The sequence below is a fragment of the Manis pentadactyla genome, chromosome 5, assembly GCF_030020395.1.
Source record: "Manis pentadactyla isolate mManPen7 chromosome 5, mManPen7.hap1, whole genome shotgun sequence".
Taxonomy (NCBI): domain Eukaryota; kingdom Metazoa; phylum Chordata; class Mammalia; order Pholidota; family Manidae; genus Manis; species Manis pentadactyla.
The window spans coordinates 90,320,596-90,333,126 of record NC_080023.1 but is presented as its reverse complement, the minus strand read 5'-3'; positions in this window follow the sequence as shown (position 1 = coordinate 90,333,126).

Below are 12,531 nucleotides of genomic sequence, written 5' to 3'. Positions count from 1 at the left end.
TTATATGTTCTGTTTTTCTTATTGTGTTTATACTTTCTTTAAATCTTTGAGGATTTTGAAAATAGACATTTTAACTGTATGATTTACTAATTCTGTCTTCTGTTTCTGTTGATTGATCTTCTTTTTGTTATGGGTCATATGTCCAGAAACTTTTCGCATGTCTAAAAATTTTCTTTGTTTTTGGGTGCCAGGTATTGCGAAGTTCTCATTGCTGATGGCTTGATTTTATCATAGTCCTTAAAGATTGCTGGATTTTGTTCTGGCAGGCAGTTAGGGTACCTGTGGATTAGTCTGATCTTTTCAACCTAATGAGGCTTGTTTTTAAGCTCTTTATAGCAAGTATAGAGTAACTTTTATTCTAAGACTAGTTAAGTCCCTCTACTGAAGTATAACTTGCTGGGGTCTACTCAATTCCCTGGGTATGATGCAGTGAGATCTCTTCACTCTTCATGATGATTATCAGGCCTGTGTGCCTTGGGACTTATTTAGCTTACAGCTTCCTGGTCATTATTATCTTCCCAGACTCATGATATTTTATTCTAGACATAAACATTTGTTATTAACCTGAAGTCTCAGGGAATCCTATGCAGACTTCTGGAAATTTTTATCCCTCTTCTCTACTCTGCCCCACAAATTGTAGGCATTTTAGATTGTGTGAACTCTGATTTCTGTCTCCTTAATTCAGTAAGACTTCCAGATTCTTTTTGTATTCTGCCTCCCTAGTCCATAATATGAAAATTGTTCCCAGTCAAAATATTGAGCAACTGTAGAGTCATCTCATTTGTTTCCCTTTTCTCAAGGATCACAGTGCTGCATTGTTGCCTGTGTTTGAAAACAGTTGTTTTGCCATTTTGTCTCACTTTTTGGTTTTTCTTAATGCGGGTATAATTCTGGATCCCTTTAGTCCCTACTGGTTATAAGTAAAGAAAGGTACCATGATTTTATCTCATGATTAAAAGTGGTGGCAATTTGTGGAAATAAAATTAAAATGGTATTAGCTGTGAAAATATATGTATGGTTACATGCATTGAATGGCCTGTCTTATACATGTATACCCTGTGATTAAAATAAAATTATTCATAAAGCAGTAGTGATATTTTATAATATAGTACTGTTTTGAATTTCTCATAATAGGATGAGAATCTTTATAATATTTAATACAGCATTTATATGCAAACTTGTTTCTTCCTAGGCGAAAGTAAGTAGTTGAACAAAACAAGGGCATAGGGACATTTATTTTCTAGAAGTTTGGTTTTTCAAGGATATCAATTATAGTAATAGAAAAATCAGATTTTTTCCCTTATATTTAATACTCTGTGTGTGTGCTTAATTATATGAATTTACAGGCTTTTCTGGATGCTATCTCTGATTACGGATTCTGAAGTTCTTAATCTCTTTACTGTAATATTTAAAAATAATAGAAGACAAGTTCCATTATAAATTTAGCACCAAATATCTTACTTCTAATAGCCTCGTGAAAAATTTGAATACCAAACGTAGAGATTACTCATGTTTTTTATGTTATAGTTCTCTGCTTATGTTATAGTTAGTTCACCATCATTCTTGCTGATCTCATATATTAATAACAACACCTAACATTATATATCAGAGTTAATTGGGATCTCTTATTTCCAACTACAATTTGTTCCTTCAGCATATTTAGCTTCTAAACCAGAGATTGGATACATTTGTTTTGAAGGGCTGAACCAGCCTAGAGACAAAATTTTTCAGCCTGTGCATAATTGGCTCATATAGTAAATATTTTTTCCACCCTAGAGCAATGCTGACTTGCAACAATTTTTCAGAGCTGCCCACTTCAGATGGGGCATAATTTCTCCGGATTGTCCTTGTCATAATGACTCCCCATTCTAGCCATTAATGATCACTTAATTCATTCAGCATGTATTTATTGTGGCCTTAGACCTGGCTCCTTCATTCCTTTAGGTTACACATTTAATCCTTGGTCTAGAGTAAAAAGAGTGTTAGAAATAAGGAGAGGGAGATAATTCAAAGGACTGAAAAGTAGTCCTTATGACCTTTTAAACTTAAGGTTCTTAAGAAGGACCAGGCAGTTGTATTCATCTTTATTCAATGCTCATTTCCCCAAGTGATTAGAAGTGAATAAGGGGACAGAAAACCTGCATTTCTCAACTATAGAAAAGAGAGGAAAGATTGGATCAATAATGGAGTTGGTAAAAGTCAACTTTCTACAGAAAAAAGAGGCTGCAGAGTGGAGACTATTTCCTTTACTTCCTCCATCAGTTAGAGGCCAAAACTTGCTGCTCTGTTAATTTAAATCTTTGTCATGGCAAGACATTTATTTAAAGAAAAACCTACTAATGCCATAGGTGGTGATTCATTATGGATAAAAATTAGTAGGCAGAGCATAGATTCTCTTTTGATGGATATAAATGGGAAATACATAAAAGGAAAATATGTGAAAAGATAGAAAGCTATTTTATTTTACATTAACTTTGGAAGAAGAAGAAGGAATCAGGAAGCTCAGAAAACATTTTGTTCCCAGGTTGTTCATTTTTTTCTTCATTAGTTTGCTTTTCCTTTGAGCAGGGTGGATACTCAGCCTTACCAAGCATACTGTGTTTGGAGAAACAGTACTGTAGGTTGACCCATCTGGTGGGAGAACTTGTTTCCTTTTTAAAAACATTTTGCCATTGTGTTATGACATCATTCCTTATAAAGGTAGAGATAGATTATTGTGCACATATAACATAATGAATTTATATGAGATATAGTGACTATCCCATGAGTGAGGGAACAAGACATAATTTGGAGTTGGAGCCTAGAGTGATTTATGAAGGTCATTGTCTTACAAGTTCAGATGCTTTCCATATGGCGTTGGAGAAACCCCCTTATGTACTGTATGTATAAAACATATGTAGCAAATTAGTTTCACTTACATTTTTTTCCCCAAATATGTTTTTGTTTAAAAATGACAGTGTCTTTTGTTTATCTGGTCTGTAAAATACTATACTTCTTTTTTTTTTCTAAGAGAAGGGTTATTTGTTAATAAGAACTGAAGGTTTTTAAATGAGACAGACCGAACTGAGTGTGAGCCCCTTTGACACTGGGCCTTGCTGTGACTTGGGGTGCCAGAGTCTTCCATCTCATTGGATTTATGGCTTAACCTGTGTATCATGCTTAGCTTGAGTGTGCTCAGCAGTGTGACCTTGTCTAGGAAGAGGAAAAATGGATTGTTCATTTTCCAGCTGTAGTGTATTATATTTCCATCTAATTGCATTTTCAAATAGATGTGAAGATGCAACTACTTCCACTTGAAAGGAAATTGCTCTACTTAAAGAAAAATGGAAAATGGATTAGGAGTAATACTCAAAATTGAAAGTTTTTTATACTAAAATAATAAGCTTTTGTTTGGTTTAGGCAGCAATCCCACTGATGTATTTTTTTTTATCATTGTTTTAGTTGTGAAGACTTAGAGTATACATGCCTTCAGCCTAGTCCAGTATATCTAACCCTTTAGCAATTGGTGACTTTACAAAACTTTCCCCCCACTAGAATCTATGGTGTATGTAGTCTGTTGTAATAACACTAAAAAGCATAGGTGGTTTTCCAAACTTAATTTCGTATTTTATTTGAAATATTTATAACACACTTTAAAAATTTGGAAATTCACTGGGATGTGACAAAACCAAGACTGGAAATAACTGGAGCTTTAACTCCAAAGGAAGAGACTACCTAAATCTTTTAGTTGGAAGAGAAGAGTTTCTTGCATTATTAAACACATGTCTGTCTAGAAGAATGAGGTTGATTTGTATCTCATTTATGGCATATATAAAAATTGAAATAGTCAACTAGAATTCAAGAATTTTCATAGTTGTATAATCTTGAAGTCATATTACAGTGGTGTAACAATTGTTCTTTGGTTTGAAAACCCAGATAATGTGTGTTTGTAAAGCATCCTGAGAAGTTAAAAGTCAAATCTAAGAAGTATGTGACTTTTTTCTTAGTTGGGCCAGAGCAAAGTATCTAGAATAATCACTAACTAGGGTGAAGGGAAAATTAGGATTTGAACATGAAGATTTTAGGTTTCAATTTCCAGATTTAATTTAAAATGTATATGTATATGTATATGCATATACATTTATATATGGACACACATTCAAATACAGCAATAATACTAAACTATCGCTAGGTGGTTGGTCTATGTCAGCCCATATGGGCAAGGTGTTTACAGGCTGCAGTCCAGTGCTATGAAAGCCTTGCTGATGTACCTTAATTCCTGTGAAACATTTAGGATCTGGGCGATCTGTGCACCAGGGTGTGCCAGCTATCTACTTATTTCTGGAGAAAGAACGAATTGTCCCAGAGAAATTTTAACAATTGTTTTTGACAACTAGCTTCCTAATGTTTTTCCTGTGGGTAGAGAAGGGGTGCTGGTCTTTGAAGCTGTCAAAGCAGACAGCTCGCACAGCTGGGCATTGTATCTCCCTAGCTAAGTCACTTGCAGCTATGTGGTGTGGTTTGGGGGGTGAGCGAGTAGCACAGTAGCAAGTTCCCTAGATGTCTTTCTCCTTTTTCTCTGTGTTCTAGCTGTGCGCCACATTGTCTAGCAGAGTTCCATGGCGTCCTGGTTGGCTTTGGAGACTGAGGAAGGACACAAGTCTGTGAAGTCTGAACATCTGCTGGAGTCATGAGTGAGTGGCTCTGGGGCTGAGCTTGTCAGCAGGCAGGTCGGCTAACTCAGCAGCCCAGCTCTCAGCAGCCAGGCTCCCTGCTGTTGCCCCTCTGGGAATTCCTGACGTGTCTCGGTGGACTTGAGATTGGCTAGGCAGCTGAAGAGCTGATTTCCTCCTGCCTCGGGGTGGGGATGAGGATGAGAGTGGGAAAAAAGGGAGAATGTGAAAAGCCATTTCTGAAGATCTGTTTGAATTGCTCACACCATAATGTGCAAAACAAACAAACAACAAAAAGTGGAAATCAGCATGACTTAACTCTTATATCCTCAAAGATAGGCCTCTCTAGATCTTGAGGGAGGATATCAACCTAGATTCTGTCTCTGTTGTTGACCAGTCTCTCTCAAACTATGCTCAGAGAGAATGTTGGTAGTCCACTTAATTCAGTTTATCACTAAAAGTTAAAAACGTTAAAAAGTAATAAAGGGGAAATATTTGAAATACCTGGTATGATGGCTAGAATTTTCTCCATGTTACTATTTACCTAAAAAATTTATCTTAAATATTTCAAATGAGGTCCTCATTTATTAAATGCTACTATTTGGCTGGCAGAGTACTAGGTTGTAAATATGCAAATGAATCATACACAGCTCCCGTCTTTGAGTATCTTCCAATCCAATAGAGCAGAGATACACACAGATAATTTCACTGTCCCCAGGAGCATTAGCAAATGAGCCATAAGCAAATGACTAGAAACTGGAAAATTTTGAAATTAGATTCTTAAACATTTTGAAGAGTCAATGATTTATGTACATATAGTATAAACTCTATTTTCCATTAATCAATATTTTCTTGGTTTTTATGATGACATTAAATGATGGTATGGGGAAAATGGGCTTAAATCTTAGCTTATGAGCAGAGTGTCTGAACTTCAGCTTCTTAACCTGCATTAGAGGGGAAATCACACTTCCTGCGCAGGACCATTGGGAGAGTGTACAAAAAGTGCTAGCACCTGCTTGCTAATGTGCGATTTTTCTTTGCTGTATCTCAAATAGGTGATGGTACGCACATTTTTTGGATACTCTAGTGATAGGCAACAAATTTTCTGACAAAATAGTAATGACTAGAAAGAAATAGGGAGTCAGATGCTAATAATTCTCCAGTTATTATTATAGGTTAAGGCATAATGTGTGGCTATGGTATTACTGGGGAATTTGCTAGAAGTACTCAAAATTGTTACCTATGGTAATTGGTGTATTACACTTTTATTCTTATCATGATTTCTCATGTGTATGCTCTCTCATGGTATCATACAATGAGTTATGAGGCTCCACAGGAGTCACCCAGTGCTGCCTCCTCCATCTTGGAGTTGAGAAATGGAGGTCCCAGTCCTTCTGTTAATTAGCAGTAGACCTGGGAGAACTCAGCTGTGTTGAGCTCAGAGATATTTTCTGTATCCCACCAGGTCTCCTCACTATGCTTACTGCTGCTAACCTACTTGGTTGTTCACAGAACCACACTTCACAGTGTGCACTCATTACCTGAAACATCAGGTTTCTAGGTGGCAATAATAATTACTATTACTATGGTTGGTTTCTCGTTTTATATTCCCTTTCATAAGACTTAGTGCTTAATTCTTCAAATCAACCACAAGTGCTATTACTGGACAGATACTTTCCAAACTAGCCTTTATTGCTCACTTAGGTTGAAAACATTAATAGTCTTTGGGGCTGTGCTTGAAAATAAAACTGCATTTATTTCTTCAGTAGACTCATTGTTTTCCCCCTCTAACAGCTGGCTTTGTTTCTTTTAAGTTCTAAACTTTTAAAAGCATGTCCCTTTTCATTTGCTGTGTGTTAATAATATTTTTCAGTAATGTACATTAACCAGATCAATTTTTCCACCACTTTCAACACTAGAAAACAAAGCAATTTGAATCACGTCCAAAGCAAGTAGTCCATAGGGATAATACAAGCATAATGCTCTTTCTGGATATAATTTAAAAATTTGAGGGGTGCATCATCTTGTGACTTCTATAGGGGCTGGTTAAATACCACTTGGGAAGTAAAATTGGTTGTATTGAAATCCGAACACAAATTTTTGTTGCTCTGAGTCCCTCAGCTTTCATGAATGTATTACGAAAGTGAGGCAGTGATTCAGTGACCAGAATTCTTACACTGAATCATATAATCTATTGTATAATACTTTATATCTTAAGATTTATTGCTTTAAAAATATATAATAAATTGATACCCATATAGAATGTAAATTCCCCCATAATACATATTAGTACTAAATAGTTAATTAAACATATTTTGGTGTGTGGAATATTTGTACTCTTAGCATTTTAAAACACCTTGCTGCCAAAATGTAGCTACTAATTAAGCATCCCTTGAGGACAAACACAGGTCTAGGAATTGCCTCACAAATCCAGAGCACTCTAAGAAAGGAGTTACTATAGCTCCTGATAAAGGCCCTTCTGACTCACTGAGAGCTCTTTACTGGGTGTTTTCTGGCATTTCCTTTAGAACTTTTTATACTCTTCAGTCATTTTATAAACGGTGTACTTACTCATTTACAAAAGGAGCACTATGAACTGTTATTCTGATAATTTCAGGATCATTAATCATAGAGATCTATTTCTGTTTGAGGAAACTATGAAAGAAAATGGAGAACATAATATGAAGAAGAGAAAGTGATTATCATCAGCCTTTCTTGCTGGTTATATCCCAGTTTCCTGAGAATTGCAAGACAAAGATTGGATGAATCAAAAGATTGCTTTTGAAATTTAAGTTGAAGATATATGTTTCAAATTTTTGCTACCGACATGACATGGAATTCCCTTTTTCATATTTGTTGAGGTACCCGGGCATCTACAAAAGTGTCTGTGGTGTTGTAGCATTTCATAATTTCTTGTAGAATGGGTGAATTAGTGAATACCAGTACTTGCATGAAGAAAGAAAATAATATTGAAGTTTAAACCAGTATGCAAGTAAATGACTAATAATGCAATTATGCTTATACCTCTTTTGAGAGAGCATTTGATTTTTAGCCTAGCTTTTAGATCAAAAGTTGCTTAGTTATCAGTTGTTTTTTATGACCACCCTAAAATTTAGAAGCATAAAACAATTTGTTACTGTTCACCAGTCTGTGGGGTGGATGATGCTCAGTTGGGTGATTCCTCTGTTGGGAACATGGAGTTAGGGGGCTGGAGCATCCAGGCTAGCTTCAGGCATCTCTTCATGTGGCCTCCCTGCTCCATCTGGAACATTGGACTTCTTACATTAACAACTGGCTTTCAAGAGAAAGCAATGCAAACAGACAAAACCATAAACTGTGATTTCTTAAAGCACAGCATCACTTCTGTCACCTCCCACTGGTTAGAGCCATAGAGCCAACCTAGGTTCAAGAGGAAGAGAAATAAATGAGAAGAGTGGCAAAAAGGTAGGACCATCTGTACTTCACCACAAGAGTGGTCTTTTCCTAAGAAGGAAGAAAAAACAGTTTCTTTAAATTGCGTATCCACTGCAGTATGCTAGACACTGGAACTAGAAGATTCATAGTCTGTGGGGAGCTGCAGTACATAACTCAGGATTTGGAGACTTAGTTTTTCATTGAAGGCCAATGCAGTTTTTGAGCCTTGACCAGGACTGAGAATTATATTTTCTACTTTGCATTTCTTGGCTGAAAGGAATATTCCACACCTTGATTAATGCCACCATCATCCACCAGTCATCAGAATCAGAAATATTGGATTGCCTCAGTTTACAATGATCATGTAGTGTGTTATGAAAATGATAATTAAGCCATTCCTCCATTCTGGGAAATGTGGAATTTGGATATCTTGATAAGGTTTTATGAGTTTTAAACGTTTTTTTTTATATAAGCAAGTCTCAATTATCCATGTTTTATTGACTCCTACAGTTGAATGCCATGCATGATTTATTGAACAGCTCCCATTTTCTTTCTCATCACATCTATCAGAGCTGCTAAATGTTCCCAAGAGGACTGATTGAGTTTTTTCCCCTTTCCTCCCTATTTGTGGTATGTGTGCAAAGGCACAGAGTGAGGACAAGAAGACAGATAGCAAAAGGAGAATGGAAAGGGGCAAGGGACCCAGGTGAGGAATTATTTCCCATCCAAAGCATCAGAATACCAGCTCTTATCTAATGTTCCAGAAGACTTTCATCGACTTCTTTGATACCTGCATTCATCCAGTCTCCCAGAGGTGTTGCATCTTCTTGCATTCTACCACACTGTTGGATCCCAAATATTGAGCTCTGACTGCATCTATATCTTAAGCTCTGGGTGCTTATTTTCAAATATCAAAGAAATACCTCTAATGGCATGCCATATAGTCAACATAACTTGTTCTAAAATAATCTGTTGTTTGCCCCCTTCAAGCCCTTTTTCTTTCAATATTGCACACCTTGATTAATGCCATTGTCATCAAAGTCAGAAGCATTGGGTCTTCCTTGACTCTTCTACTTATATTCAGTTTATATTCAAGTTGGACTTTTTCAAACTCCTGAATATACCCTGAGTCTCTTTCCTCTTCTCTGTGCCCACCACCACTGATTTAGTTCAGGTATTCATCTTCTCTTGCCCACAAAATATCAATAAAATTGTCTTCTTGCTTCCAGCCTTACTTTCTCCTAGACATTTTCTACAGTTGTTTCATAGAGAGTTTTAGAAAAACTACTCATGTGCTTAAAACCCTAATAAATCCCTATTGCTCAGTAGTTAAAGAATAAACACTTCTTAGTAGCTAACAAATCACCCAAGGTAATTTGTATTTTTAATCTTTTTACTCTTCAGGCTCTGGCTCTTAGTGTAGCTATCCACCGTCTCACAAACATTTATGTTTAAATTCTGGAAAATCCCAGGCTCTTTCCTGGGTCTGTGCCTCAACATATGCTGCTCTTCCCATTGCATGGGATCTCTTCTCTACCGTATCTGCCTAATGGACCCAATTCATACCTTAAAACTCGCACTAATTTTACAATTGCCTCTTTTTTTGGGGGTGGAGGGTTATTTTTTTGATATTTTTATTGAAGTATGGTTGACATACAATATTGGTTTCAACTAAACAACAGAATGATTAACAGTTACATACATTATTAAATCTTCATCCCAACTAGTGTAGTTGCTGTCAACACAGAAAGATGTTACAGAACTAGTGACTTTATTTTACATGCCATACTTTCACCCCTGTGACTAATTTATATTATGATTGAGATTTTGTGCTTCTTTATCACCTTCACCTATTTCACTCACACACCCCAACCCCTACTCCATGTAGCTATCAGTCAATTCTCAGTGTCTATGAGTTTGTTGATGTTTTGTTTATTTCATTTTGCTTTCATATTCCACAAATAAGTGAAATCGTGTGGTTTTTGTCTTTCTTTACCTGGCTTATTTCACCTAGCACAATATCCTCTGTGTCCATTCATATTGTTGCAAATGACAGGATTTATTTTTTTATGGCTGAATAATGTTCCATTTTGTGTGTGTATCACTTATTCTTTGGCCATTCATCTTTTGAAGGACACTTTGGTTCCTTCCATATCTTGGCTATTGTAAATAATGTGGTAATAAAAATAGGGGGCCATGTATCTTTTCGAATCAGGGATTTTGTTTTGTTCAGGTAAATTCCTAGAAGTGAATTACTGGGTTGTATGGCATTTCTATTTTTAGTTTCTTGAGGAACATCCATACTGTTTTCCACAGTGGCTGGACTGATTTACATTCCCACCTACCGTGTAGGAGGGTTCTCCTTTCTCCACATCCTTGCCAACACTTGTTATTTCTTATCTTTTGGATAGTGGCCATTCTAACTGGTGTGAGGTAATACCTCAATGTGGTTTTAATTTGTGTTTCATTAATGATTAGTGATGTGGAGAATCTGTTCATGTCTGTTGGCCATCTGTATTTCTTCAGAAAAATGTCTGTTTAGGTCCTCTCCTATATTTTAATTGGGTTATTTATTTTTTTGGTGTTGACTCATGAGTTCTTTATATGTTTTGGATGTTAACTCCTTATCAGGTAAATCACTTACAAATATATTCTCCCATACTATAGGTTGCTTTTTCATTTTGTTGATGTCCTTTGCTGTACAGAAGTTTTTAGTTTAATGTAGTCTTACTTGTTCATTTTTTTTTCTCAATATTTTTATTGACTTTAAAAAAGAACTTTTTTCTTAAAGGAAAATTTGTTATACTTTAAACAGAAAATCAGTATTGGTTGCCATAACTAGAAAATCAGTAAACAAAAGAGAATAGTAGAAAGAAATACAGAACTATTAAATACCTATTTCCTATACCACTCCATTATGTAGGTACTACAGTTCAAAAAACCACTGGCTAATAAGGTAAATCCTATGTTCCTTAGCATCTCATGTAAGTCTCTTCATAATCTTTGATGTTGCTTACATTATTTGAATTTTACAGTACTTATATTAGCATGTATAGTGTGGTGGGGGCACGGGGAGGGCTGTGCAACACAGAGAAGACAAGTAGTGATTTTACAGCATCTTACTATGCTGATGGACAGTGACTGTGAAGGGGTATGTGGGGGGGACTTGGTGAAGGGGGGAGCCTAGTAAACATAATGTTCTTCAAAAAAGAAAAAGAAATCAGATCAGAATCCCAACTCCTGTGCACAACTGTGTATACTCATACTTTGCAAATTAAAATATTGTCAACTTCCAAAAATATATATATATATTTCCCTAAAATGTTGTGCTCAAAAGCAGCAGGTTTTGAACTAAGTACATCACCTCCAACAGTGACTCTTCTGAAAGGAATAATATTCATTGGGTGTTACTCTGAGATGCTTGTTCTAGAATTTTTCCATGTTATTTTATATAATCACACCTCATAAGTGTATCTCAGGATTATTTCCTTTCAAGGATTACATACTTATAATAAAAGAGGTGAGTCACAGTTGATTAAAAACCAAGTGTGTTTTCATACCAATAGATGTGCTGCAGCCACTGTCTTCTTTTTGTAGTTTGTGACTATGTGTTAAGTCATAACCACCAGATTATTCAGTATGTATCAACCACTAAATCACCTTTGCTGAATAAATCAAAGCCTTGTTTCAGTAATATCGAAGACCACTATACTTCTATACAACACGTATCACAGAAAACAAAACCACTCAAGAAATCTTTTGGCTCAATTCACAACTCCAATTCTAATCACTATTATTGAAATTAGCCTTTTACCAAAATGACTTTCTACTTTCTAAAGGTAGAAATTTACTTGTTCATTTTTATTTTGTTTCCCTTGCCTGGGAGATGTGTCTAGAAAAAAATTGCTCATGCTTATGTTCAAGAGATTTGTGCCTATGTTTTTATTCTAAGAGTTTTATGGTTACATGTCTTACATGTACGTCTTTAGTCTATTTTGAGTTTACTTTTGTGTATGGAGTTAGACAGTAATCCAATTTCATTCTCTTACATGTAGCTGTCTAGTTATCTCGAAACCATTTATTGAAGAGACTGTCTTTTCTCCATTGTATATTCATGTTTCCTTTACCATATATTAATTGAGCATAGTTGCATGGGTTTATTTCTGGAATTTCTGTTCTGTTCCATTGATCTATGAGTCTGTTCTTGTGCCAGTACCATACTGTTTTGATAACTATAGTTTTGTAGTAGAGCTTGAAGTCAGAAAGCAAAATACCCCCAGCTTTGTTCTTTTTTCTTTAGGGTGATTTATGATTCCATATGAATGTTAAGATTATTTGTTTTAGTTCATTGAAAAATGGTGTTGGACTTTTGATAAGGATTGCATTGAATCTGTAGATTGCTTTGGGCAGGATGGCCATTATGACCATTTAAATTCTTCCTTTCTGTGAACGTGGGATATATTTC